The following is a 12309-nucleotide window of genomic DNA, read 5'->3' on the forward strand; positions in this document are numbered from 1 at the left end:
CTCTGTTACCCTCTGAATCCCAGTCTCTCCCTCTCTGTTGCCCTCCGAATCACAGGCTCTCCCTCTCTGTTACCCTCCGAATCACAGTCTCTCCCTCTCTGTTACCCTCTGAATCCCAGTCTCTCCCTCTCTGTTACCCTCCGAATCACAGTCTCTCCCTCTCTGTTACCCTCCAAATCCCAGTCTCTCCCTCTCTGTTACCCTCTGAATCCCAGTCTGTCCCGCTCTGTTACCCTCTGAATCCCAGTCTCTCCCTCTCTGTTAACCTCTGAATCCCAGTCTCTCCCTCTCTGTTACCCTCCAAATCCCAGTCTCTCCCTCTCTGTTAGCCTCTGAATCCCAGTCTCTCCCTCTCTGTAACTCTCCGAATCCCACTCTCTCCCTCTCTGTTACCCTCTGAATCCCAGTCTCTCCCTCTCTGTAACTCTCCGAATCCCACTCTCTCCCTCTCTGTTACCCTCCAAATCCCAGTCTCTCCCTCTCTGTAACTCTCCGAATCCCACTCTCTCCCTCTCTGTTACCCTCTGAATCCCAGTCTGTCCCTCTCTGTTACCCTCTGAATCCCAGTCTGTCCCTCTGTTACCCTCTGAATCCCAGTCTCTCCCTCTCTATTACCCTCTGAATCCCAGTCTCTCCCTCTCTGTAACTCTCCGAATCCCACTCTCTCCCTCTCTGTTACCCTCTGAATCCCAGTCTGTCCCTCTCTGTTACCCTCTGAATCCCAGTCTGTCCCTCTGTTACCCTCTGAATCCCAGTCTCTCCCTCTCTGTTACCCTCTGAATCCCAGTCTGTCCCTCTCTGTTACCCTCCAAATCCCAGTCTCTCCCTCTCTGTTACCCTCTGAATCCCAGTCTCTCCCTCTCTGTTACCCTCCAAATCCCAGTCTCTCCCTCTCTGTTACCCTCTGAATCCCAGTCTCTCCCTCTCTGTTACCCTCTGAATCCCAGTCTCTCCCTCTCTGTTACCTAATCCGAACTTTATAAATGTTCAGCATAACCTCCCTGATAGAGGTTGAAATGGAACACACAAGAACACGAACCCCCAACACCAGATTGGACAGAACATGGGAATATTTTATGAAGGGTCTGTTGGTTGATTTTTACTGATGTGTAGATTGTGCAGTCTCTGTGTGTCGGTTTGTGTGTGAATCAGTGTCTGTATCTGTGTGTGTGTCTCTGCTTCTGCTGCGTTTCACCCGGTCTCAGTTTGTACTGCACAAGACCATTTCTCTGTTTATAATATAATAGGCCCTGTCTTTACTCTGTATCTAACCCCATGCTGCCCCTGCCCTGGGAGTGTGTGATGGGACAGTGCAGAGGGAAATTTACTCTGTCTAACCCCACACTGTGCTTGGCTTGGGAGTGTTTAATGGGACAGTGTAGATGGAGCTTTACTCTGTATCCCTGGAATTTAGAAGATTAAGGGGCGATTTGATCAAAGTTTTCAGAATATTAAGGGAAACTGATCGGGTAGACAGAGAGAAACTATTCCTACTGGCTGCAGAGTCGAGAACTTGTGAACATAGTCTAAAAATCTAAACAAAGTCTAAAAACCATTCAGGATTGAAATGAAGATACATTTCAACACACCAGGTGTGGTATCAGTTTGGAACTCTCTTCCACAAACAGCAATTGATGCTGAGACACTTGTTCATTTTTCAATCTGAGATTGATGGATTTTTACTGACAAAAGGTATGAAGTGATATGGGGCAAAGACAGGTATATGGAGTTAGATCACAGATCAGTCATGATCTCATTGAATGACAGAACAGGGTTGAGGGGCCAAATGGCCTCCTCCTCTTCCTCTGTCCTCTGACAAATATCCTGCTATCACTCTCGGTGTCTGGGTCACTCTCTCGGTCTGTATCTCCCTCTTTGTGTCTCTTTCTGTCTGTCTGTCTCTCTTTCCCTCCTCTCTCAGAACATCAGTCAGCCATTTTAGGTTTTCAGTGGCCATTTTATGTTACCACAGCACTGTGACATTTATATCAGAGACTGACTCCTCACTAATGTAAGGTTAGTGTTTTAAACTTGACAGAGAGACAGATCCTGGGATTCTTTCGAATGTAGCTTCTCATCCTGAAAAGTGTTAGCTAACGTGTTGGGAAATGTGTCAAAAGCTGTTTCCATTCAGACATTCCTGCATTGGGGAAGTGTGAGCGATCTTTGCAGAGACAGGAAATAGATGGACCTGCAGGTTTTGGTTGATACAATAAGGTGAGAATTTGATGATCCAGAAGGAATAGCCTCCATTTTAAACATCCAGCAAGCTATTCCACTGTGGGAGCCATCACACCCTCATGATATTGGTTGTGTAAATTTCATGCTGGCTTATTGGTTAATTTTAACTCTGGAATTGATAGATTCTTGTTAACCAAAAGTATTAAGAGATAAGGGTCAAAGGTGGAATACATGGTGTTAGTTAGATCACAGATCAGCCCTGATCTCATTGAATGCTGGAACAGGGTTGAGGGGTTAAATTGCCTCCTCCTCTTCCTCTGTCCGATGTTAAATATCCTTCTTTCACTCTCAGTCACCCTCTCCGTCTGTGTCTCTCTGTTTCTCTCTTTCTCTCTCTCTCTCTCTGTTTCAGACAGTGTAGAGTGAGATTCACTCTGTATCCACCCCATGATGTTCCTGCCCTGGGAGTGTATGATGGGACAGTGTAGAGGGAAATTTACTCTGTGTCTAACCCAACATTGTGCTTGGATTGGGAATGTTTAATGGGACAGTGTAGCTGGAGCTTTACTCTGTATCCCTGCAATTTAGAAGGTTCTGAGGTGATTTGATGAATGTTTTCAAGATAATAAGGAATTAATATGAAAAATGAGACGAGATGGTGGGACAGCTCCCTCCATTTTGTGCGGTGAAGGGGAGCTAATTGGGGCCTAAGCAGAGCTTTATAAATATTCAGCATAACCTCCCTGCTTTTGTACTGACTGTATACAGTGTACATTGTGGTACAGGGGTATTCCCCAGGGGTTTGGATTAGGACCACTGATCTTTTTTGTTATATATTAATAACTTGGACTTGGGTTTACAGGACATAACTTCAACATTGTGCCATCTGCAATGTAATAAACAGGGAAGGGAATAGTAGTAGATTTCAGGAGGATAGAGGCAGTCTGGTGAAATGGTCAGACACGTGGCAGGTTAACTTCAATGCTGAGAAATGTCAAATGATGCATTTTAGAAGGAAGGCTGAGGAGAAGCGATATAAACTAAACGGTACAATGTTAAAATGGGTGCAGGGACAGAGAGATCTGGGATCTCATTTGGATCACTTTTTATATCTTAAAGATTCAATTTGGAGCTTGCAATCTGTAAATTGAATTTAGCTTCATCCTGAAAAAGTGTTAGCAAACGTGTTGGGAAATGTGTCAAAAGCTGTTTCCATTCAGACATTCCTGCATTGTGGAAGTGTGAGCGATCTCAGTGGCGCAGTGGAGGGCAGCACAGTGGCGCAGTGGTTAGCACCGCAGCCTCACAGCTCCAGGGACCCGGGTTCGATTCCGGGTACTGCCTGTGTGGAGTTTGCAAGTTCTCCCTGTGTCTGCGTGGGTTTTCTCCGGGTGCTCCGGTTTCCTCCCACAAGCCAAAAGACTCTGGAACGCACTGCCTGAAGAGGTGGTAGAGGCAGGGATCCACACAACATTTAAGAAGTATTTAGATGAGCACTTGAAATGTCATAGCATACAAGACAACGGGCCAAGTGCTGGAAAATGGGATTAGAATAGTTAGGTGCTTGATGGTCGGCACGGACACAATGGGCCGAAGGGCCTGTTTCTGTGCTGTATAACTCTGACTCTAACTGTCATAGTATTCAGCTGAAAATTGATCAGTTACATTGTTATTTCAGTCATTTCAGTCCATATTTACAGTACACACGGTACCTTACTGTTGTAATAAAGTCATATAGTATTTATTCATCCCACTGGGGCAAAATTTCACTGGCTCAACATTCTCACCAAATACTAAAACATTCCAGAAAGCGAGACGCACAAATTCAACACAAGTTTCCTTTTCTGAGTCTCGCTGGTCTGTTCTGATTTTCTGTTGGGTGGCATCTGCCTAGATTTTGTGTTCTGACCTGAACCCACAAACGGATAACTCAGAGGCAGGATTATTACCCACGGAGCCACAGCTGGCTCCAATGTTCCCAGAAAATTTAGTTGCTGCGTACGGCCAGTTATATTTTGTCCCGTGCGCTGTCCCTTTAAATTTTTAAGAATCTTTGCAGACGTGTGTAATTTATCAGGGAACAGGACCTGCGTGGTACCTTCCAGGCTGCTGCACACAGCTTTGCAGGAACAGTGACCGACACTCTCCATCCCAATCTCTTCCTCTTTCTCTCTGGTACTCTCTCCCCATTGCTATCCTTCCCTCTCTCTCTTATTCTCTCTCTATATCTATCCCTGTCTTTCTCACTGTTATTCTCTCCATCTGGATGGAGGAGGAGAATGAGAGGCATATACAGAGGCAGCTTTACTCTGTATCTAACCCCACACTGTACCTGCCCTGGGAGTGTTTGATAGAACAGAGAAGACAGAGATTTACTCTGCAGATAACTTGGCTTGGCAGCATTTGATGGGACCGTGTAGACAGAGCTTTACTCTGTATCCCTGGAATTAAGAAGGGTAAGGGGTGAGTTGATCAAAGTTTATAAGATAATCCTGGAAGCTGATGGGGTATAGAGAGAGAAAATCTTCTCACTGGTTGGGGGAACCTGGGACGAGGGGCACAGTCTAAAAATAGAAAATTAATCTAAAATTCTTTCAGGCTGAAATCTATAAACATTTCTACACACAAAGGGTGGTAGAATTTTGGAATTGTCTTCCACAAATAACCCCTCCCTATCTCTGCAATCTCCTCCAGCTCCACAATCCTCCAATATCTGTGATCCGCTAATTCTGGCCTCTTGAACATCCCCAATTTGAATCGTTCCACCATTGGTGGCCGTACCTTCAAACTGCCAAGGCCCTAACTCTGGAATTCCTTTCCTAAACCTCTCCGTCTCAGTAACTCTCTTCCCTCTTTGAAGACGCTCCCTAAATCCAACCTCTTTGACCAGGATTTTGGTCGTCTTGCCTAATAACTCCTTAAGTGACTCGGTGCTGAATTTTAATTTGTTTGATTGGAGTGAGGTGTGTGTCACTGGCCAGGCCAGCATTTATTGTCCATCACTAATTTCCCTTGAGAAGGTGGTGGTGAGCCATGTTCTTGAACCACTGCAGTCCATGTGGGGTAGGTAGACCCACAGTGCTGTTTGGAAGGGAGTTCCAGGATTGTAACACAGTGCAATATCGTTCCAAGTCAGGATGGTGTGTGACTTTAGTTGTTGTGTGTGGCCATCTTTATCAGTGCACGGTCCCTTTAAATTTGTGATTTCTTTTTAACGCAGTTAGATGTAAAAGTTCTACAATCTGCCTGTCTCTGCCCATCTCTCCCTTCCACTTTCTGCCCATCTCTCCCTCCCTCTCTCTCTCTCTGCCTCTCTGAAGACCAACATCACATATGTTTTGCTAATTACTCTCTTACTAAGTGCTGCCGCCTTCAAAGATCACTGCTCGTGAACCTCCAGCTCCCTCTGTACCTGCACACTCATGAGAAATATGTCATAGTGTCATCAAACAAAGTCAACATGGTTTCACGAAAGGGAAATCTCCTTTTAATCTTCTCTGCTCTAAGGAGAACAAGCCCAGCTTCTCCAGTCTATCAGTGTAACTGTAATAATCTCATCCAGGAACCGTTCCAGTAAATCTCTTCTATACATTCACCAAAGCCTCCATGTCCTTCCTAAAGTGTGGTCCCAGAATTGGACACAATACTGCAACTGGGGACAAACTATTATTTTATAAAGGTTGAGCATCACTTCCTGACTTTTGCACTCTCGATCTCTGTTTATAAAGCTCAGGATCCCATCTGCTTTATTAACCCAGCAGCGAAGAGAGAAATTCTCTCCATTGACCGGTTCCATTAGACATGAATCCTTGAGTCATTCCAAGGCTGGCGGGAGGGTTTAGGGGAGACCAGAGAGAACCCTGACCTGGTCAGTTTTTATCAAACAGGAAACCATCAGTACATTGGCACCAATGGGGTGGAAGGAAGCTTCCTATAGTGATAACATTCCCAGCTGCGGATCAGTGGATACAGGGGTCAAATCCATCTCCACACCATCCCAGTGACTGTACACTGGAGATCTGCCTGTCAATTCTGTGTAACATCTAGAGAGCTATTCAGCTGTGTGATCCATCCCACCTTTCTCTCACTACCTGTCCACCTCGCCCTCTGCCTCTCCCCCTCACTCGCTGTGTCTCTCCCTCTTTCAACACCACTTTCTCTCCCTCTCTCTCTCCCCTCTCTCTATCTCTCTCTCTTTACAGTGTCCCACTAGTCACAGCCTGCCAACCTGAAAATGACCCATTTATTCCTACTCTCTGTTTCCTGTCCATTAACCAGTTCTCAATCCATGCCAGTATCTTCCCCCCAATCCCATGTGCTCTCATTTTGTTTACTAACCTCTTGTGTGGGATCTTATCAAAAGCTTTCTGAAAATCTAAATCTATCACATCCACCGGTTCCCCCTTATCTATTCCGCTAGTTACGTCCTCAAAAAAACTCCAACAGGTTTGTTAAAGATGATTTCCCTTTCATAAATCCATGTTTACTCTGACCATTCCTACCATTATTTTCGAAGTGTCTGCTTATCACATCCTTTATTATAGATTTGAGAATTTTCCCTATGACTGATGTTAGACTAACAGGTCCGTAGTTCCCCATTTTCTCTCTCCCTCCTTTTGTAAATAGTGAGGTTACAATTGCTACCTTCCAATCTGCAGGAACCATTCCAGAGTCTATTGAATTTTGAAAGATGACCACCAATACATCAACTATCTCTACAGCCACCTCTTTCAACACTCTGGGATGTAGATCATCAGGTCCAGGGGATTTGTTTACTTTCAGACCCATTCATTTGTCTCGTACTTTTTTTACTAATATTTATATTTTGCAGTTCATCATTTACACGAGTTCCCTGATTCTCCATTATTTCTGGGAGGTTTTCAGTATGTTCCTCTGTGTAGACAGACACAAAGTATTTGTTTAGTTTCTCTACCATTGTCCTAGGATGAGAGACTGAGTAAATTGGACCAGTATTCTCTGTTACCCTCTGAATCCCAGTCTCTCCCTCTCTGTTACCCTCTGAATCCCAGTCTCTCCCTCTCTGTTACCCTCTGAATCCCAGTCTCTCCCTCTCTGTTACCCATTGAATCCCAGTCTCTCCCTCTCTGTTACCCTCTGAATCCCAGTCTCTCCCTCTCTGTTACCCTCTGAATCCCAGTCTCTCCCTCTCTGTTATCCTCTGAATCCCAGTCTCTCCCTCTCTGTTACCTAATCCGAACTTTATAAATGTTCAGCATAACCTCCCTGATAGAGGTTGAAATGGAACACACAAGAACACGAAACCCCCAACACCAGATTGGACAGAACATGGGAATATTTTATGAAGGGTCTGTTGGTTGATTTTTACTGATGTGTAGATTTTGCAGTCTCTGTGTGTCGGTTTGTGTGTGAATCAGTGTCTGTATCTGTTTGTGTGTCTCTGCTTCTGCTGCGTTTCACCCGGTCTCAGTTTGTACTGCACAAGACCATTTCTCTGTTTATAATATAATAGGCCCTGTCTTTACTCTGTATCTAACCCCATGCTGCCCCTGCCCTGGGAGTGTATGATGGGACAGTGCAGAGGGAAATTTACTCTGTCTCACCCCACAATGTGCTTGGCTTGGGAGTGTTTAATGGGACAGTGTAGATGGAGCTTTACTCTGTATCCCTGGAATTTAGAAGATTAAGGGGTGATTTGATGATAATTTTCAGAATATTAAGGGAAACTGATCGGGTAGACAGAGAGAAACTATTCCTACTGGCTGCAGAGTCTGGAACTTGTGAACATAGTCTAAAAATCTAAACATAGTCTAAAAACCATTCAGGATTGAAATGAAGAAACATTTCAACACACCAGGTGTGGTATCAGTTTGGAACTCTCTTCCACAAACAGCAATTGATGCTGAGACACTTGTTAATTTTTCAATCTGAGATTGATGGATTTTTACTGACAAAAGGTATGAAGTGATATGGGGCAAAGACAGGTATATGGAGTTACATCACAGATCAGTCATGATCTCATTGAATGAGGGAACAGGGTTGAGGGGCTAAATGGCCTCCTCCGCTTCCTCTGTCCTCTGACAAATATCCTGCTATCACTCTCGGTGTCTGGGTCACCCTCTCGGTCTGTGTCTCCCTCTTTGTGTCTCTTTCTGTCTGTCTGTCTCTCTTTCCCTCCTCTCTCAGAACATCAGTCAGCCATTTTAGGTTTTCAGTGGCCATTTTATGTTACCACAGCACTGGGACATTTATATCAGAGACTGACTCCTCACTAATGTAAGGTTAGTGTTTTAAACTTGACCGAGAAACAGATCCTGGGATTCAGTTGAATGTAGATTCTCATCCTGAAAAGTGTTAGCTAACGTGTTGGGAAATGTGTCCAAAGCTGTTTCCATTCAGACATTCCTGCATTGTGGAAGTGTGAGCTATCTTTGCAGAGACAGGAAATAGGGGTGTTTGAATGGACCTGTAGCTTTTGGTTGATGCAATAAGGTGAGAATTTGAATTGTGTCCCTTGCAGATCCACAGAATGGAAGGTATTTACAGAACACCACATGAAGTAGTTTACCAATGTCTGACAAACTTCAAAGACTTCCGACACATGGAAGAAGAGAATGGAACAATATACAAAACCTGAGACAGTCAGACAACAGCAGTAGGAAAATGAATCTCTTTTTCTGGGTTTTAATTTGAAGGCCTGAGCTGATGATTGAAAAAGCAGGAGTTCAAATCCCACACAGGGATGTTGTGAATTTGAATTCTGTTATTACGCAAACAAGCCTCCCACTCTCTCACTTGCCCTCCCTCTCTCCTTCCCACTCGCTCTCTCTTTCTCCCCCTCCCGCCCTCAACCCCCTCTCTCTCTCTCTCTCTCTCTCTCTCTCTGTCTTTACGTCAGTTCTTTCAGATATATGGAGATATTGGAGAGCTTGGGTTGTTCTCCACTGGTCCTTCCTATCTACTCTATCTGGGCCCATCATCATTTTACACACCTCCATTAAATCTCTCCTCAGCCTCCTCTGTTCCAAAGAAAACAATTCCAGCCTGTCCAATCTTTCCTCCTGGTTAAAATTCTCCATTCCTGACAACATCCTCTGTAAATCTCCTCTGTCCCCTCTCTAGTGTGATCACATCCTTCCTGTAATGTGGTGACCAGAACTGTACACAGTACTCTAGCTGTGGTCTAACTAGTGTTTTATACAGTTCGAGCATAACCTCCCTGCTCTTATATTCTATACATCGGCCAATAAAGGAAATTACAATCGAAAATCCTGTGAGAAAAATATTCCCTATTGTTAAAAAAAAAAACAGCTAACAATTGTCACATTGCAACACAAGTATGATTTATTAAACTTTAACACAACAGAGTTTGTTACTCAGTCGTGTAAAGTGCATTGCACTATTACTGACCTTTATTCCAGTCCCTCAATCCCACTTCATCTCGGGGAGATTGTTATAAGATTCACCCCATCATTTCAAACATAAATATTACCCACATCAAACCAGAGCAATTAGAAATTGTACACAGCTGCTGATAGCTAGTAACAAGACCGAAGGGAATGTTCAGTCTTCCATCTGTAACCCAGACAAATATATGTCTTCATTTATATTGATATCTGTCTGTCTGTCTGAATGGAATCAGATGGAGGCCAGGCCTCTCCCATAACAACATTGTTTGACCATTTCACTTTTTCTGACAGACTGAAAGTTTTCATCTATCTTGTCTCTATTTTCCTGCAGTGATGTCCTGGGACTGAGCTGATTGACCTCCAACAACCACAACCATCTTCCTTTGTGCTCGGTTTGATTCCAACCAGCAGATTCCCACTGACTTCAATTTTACTCGGGCTCCTCGATGCCACACTCGGTCAAACGCTGCCTTGATGTTAAGGTCAGTCTCTCTTCCCAGTCGCAGAGAGGAGTGAATCGTTCCCTTTCACCTGTTGTGTACTGAACATGCTCTGCTTCTTCACAGCCTGATACAGGACTGCACACGGCCGATTAATGTAGCCCATCAAACACTCCGAGAGCAGGTTCAGCACAGCTTAGGAAGAGAGTACAGTTCCTTCAACATTCTCTCTCTGTCTTCCTCTCTCTGTCTCTCCCTCCTGCTATCTCTGACACTAGGAGAGAGACAGAGGGAGAGAGGGTTAGATATGCAGACAGAGAGAGAGGGCTGTAGAGAGGGACAAGGTTGGAGAGAGAGAGATTGTTGGGGTGGATTGAAAGGGAGAATGTAAGATATATGAATTTGATGGAATACTTCACTCCTATGTACACAAACAGATAAAGATAGGTGTGTAGAGTGAAATATTGGTGGAGAGGGAGAAATGTGGATGAAGTTGGGGCCCAAGCGACCCATTCTGATGATCCAGAAGGAAAGCACTCCATTGTAAACATCCAGCAAGCTATTCCACTGTGGGAGCCATCACACTTTCATGATATTGTTGTGGAAATCTTGAAATCTATGTCCCTGGTTATTGACCCCTCTGCTAAGGGAAATGGGTCCTTCCTATCCACTCTATCTCAGCCCATCAGAGTTTCACTCTGTATCTAACCCCGTGCTGTATCTGTCCCGGGAGTGTTTGATGGGGACAGTGTAGAGGGAGCTTTACTCTGTATCTAACCCCATGCTGTATCTGTTGCGGGAGTGTTTGATGGGGACAGTGTAGAGGGAGCTTTACTCTGTATCTAACCCCATGCTGTATCTGTCCCGGGAGTGTTTGATGGGGACAGCATTCTCCATTTTCACTCTCTTTCTGCGACTCTCTACATCTTTATCTGTCTCTCTCTTTCCCTGTACCTGGACCCCTCCCTCTGGCCTCTTTCTCTCTCTGAATCTGTGTGTCTCTCTCTGTGCCAGTCTGTCTCTCTCCCTCTCTGAATCTGTGTGTCTCTTTCTTTGTGCCTGTCTCCCTCTCTCTCTCTCTCACAATCTGTGTGTCTCCCTCTCTGCCTGTCTCTCACTCGGTCTCTCTGAATCTGTGTGTCCCTCTCTGTGCCTGTCTCTCTCTCTGAATCTGTGTGTCTCGCTCTGTGACTGTCTCTCACTCTCTGAATCTGTGTGTCCCTCTCTGTGCCTGTCTCTCTCTCTGAATCTGTGTGTCTCGCTCTGTGCCTGTCTCTCTCCCTCTCTCTCTCTGTGCCTCTCTCTCTCTCTGAATCTGTCTCTCTCTCTCGCAGAATCTGTCTCTCTTTCTGAATCTGTGTTTCTCTCTCTCACTGAACCTGTGTGTCTCTCTGTGCCTGTCTCTTTTTCTCTGAATCTGTCTCTCTCTCTCACACTCTGAATCTGTGTGTCCCTCTCTGTGCCAGTCTCTCTCTCTCTCTATCTGTGTGTCTCTCTCTGTGCCTGTCTCTCTCTCTCTCTCTGAATCTGTGTGTGTCTCTCTGTGCCTGTCTCTCGCTCTCTCTCTCTGAATCTGTGTGTGTCTCTCTGTGCCTGTCTCTCTCTCTCTCTCTCTGAATCTGTGTGTCTCTCTCTCTGTGACTGTCTCTCTCTCTCTGAATCTGTGTGTCTCTCTCTGTGACTGTCTCGATCTCTCTTAATCTGTGTGTCTCTCTCTGTGCCTGTATCTCTCTCTGAATCTGTGTGTCTCTCTCTCTCTCTCTGCCTGTCTCTCTCTCTCTCTCTCTCTCTGAATCTGTGTGTCTCTTTCTGTGCCTGTCTCTCTCTCTCTCTCTCTGAATCTGTGTCTCGCTCTGTGATTGTCTCTCTCTCTCTCTCTCTCACTGTGTGCCTCTCTCTCTCTCTGAATCTGTCTCTCTCTCTGCCTGTCTCTCTCTCTCTCTCAGAATCTCTCTCTCTCGCTCTCTCTCACTCTGAATCTGTGTTTCTCTCTCTGTGCCTGTCTCTCTCTCTCTCTCTCTCACTGTGTGCCTCTCTCTCTCTCTGAATCTGTCTCTCTCTCTGCCTGTCTCTCTCTCTCTCAGAATCTCTCTCTCTCGCTCTCTCTCACTCTGAATCTGTGTTTCTCTCTCTGTGCCTGTCTCTCTCTCCCTCTGAATCTCTGTGTCTCTCTGTGCCTGTCTATATCTCTCTCTCAGAATCTGTCTCTGTCTCTCTCTCTCTCTCTGAATCTGTGTGTCTCTCTCTCTGTCTGTCTCTCACTCTCTCTGAATCTCTGTGTATCTCTCTGTGCCTGTCTC

The sequence above is a fragment of the Heterodontus francisci genome, unplaced genomic scaffold, assembly GCF_036365525.1.
Source record: "Heterodontus francisci isolate sHetFra1 unplaced genomic scaffold, sHetFra1.hap1 HAP1_SCAFFOLD_349, whole genome shotgun sequence".
NCBI classification, from domain to species: Eukaryota; Metazoa; Chordata; class Chondrichthyes; order Heterodontiformes; family Heterodontidae; genus Heterodontus; species Heterodontus francisci.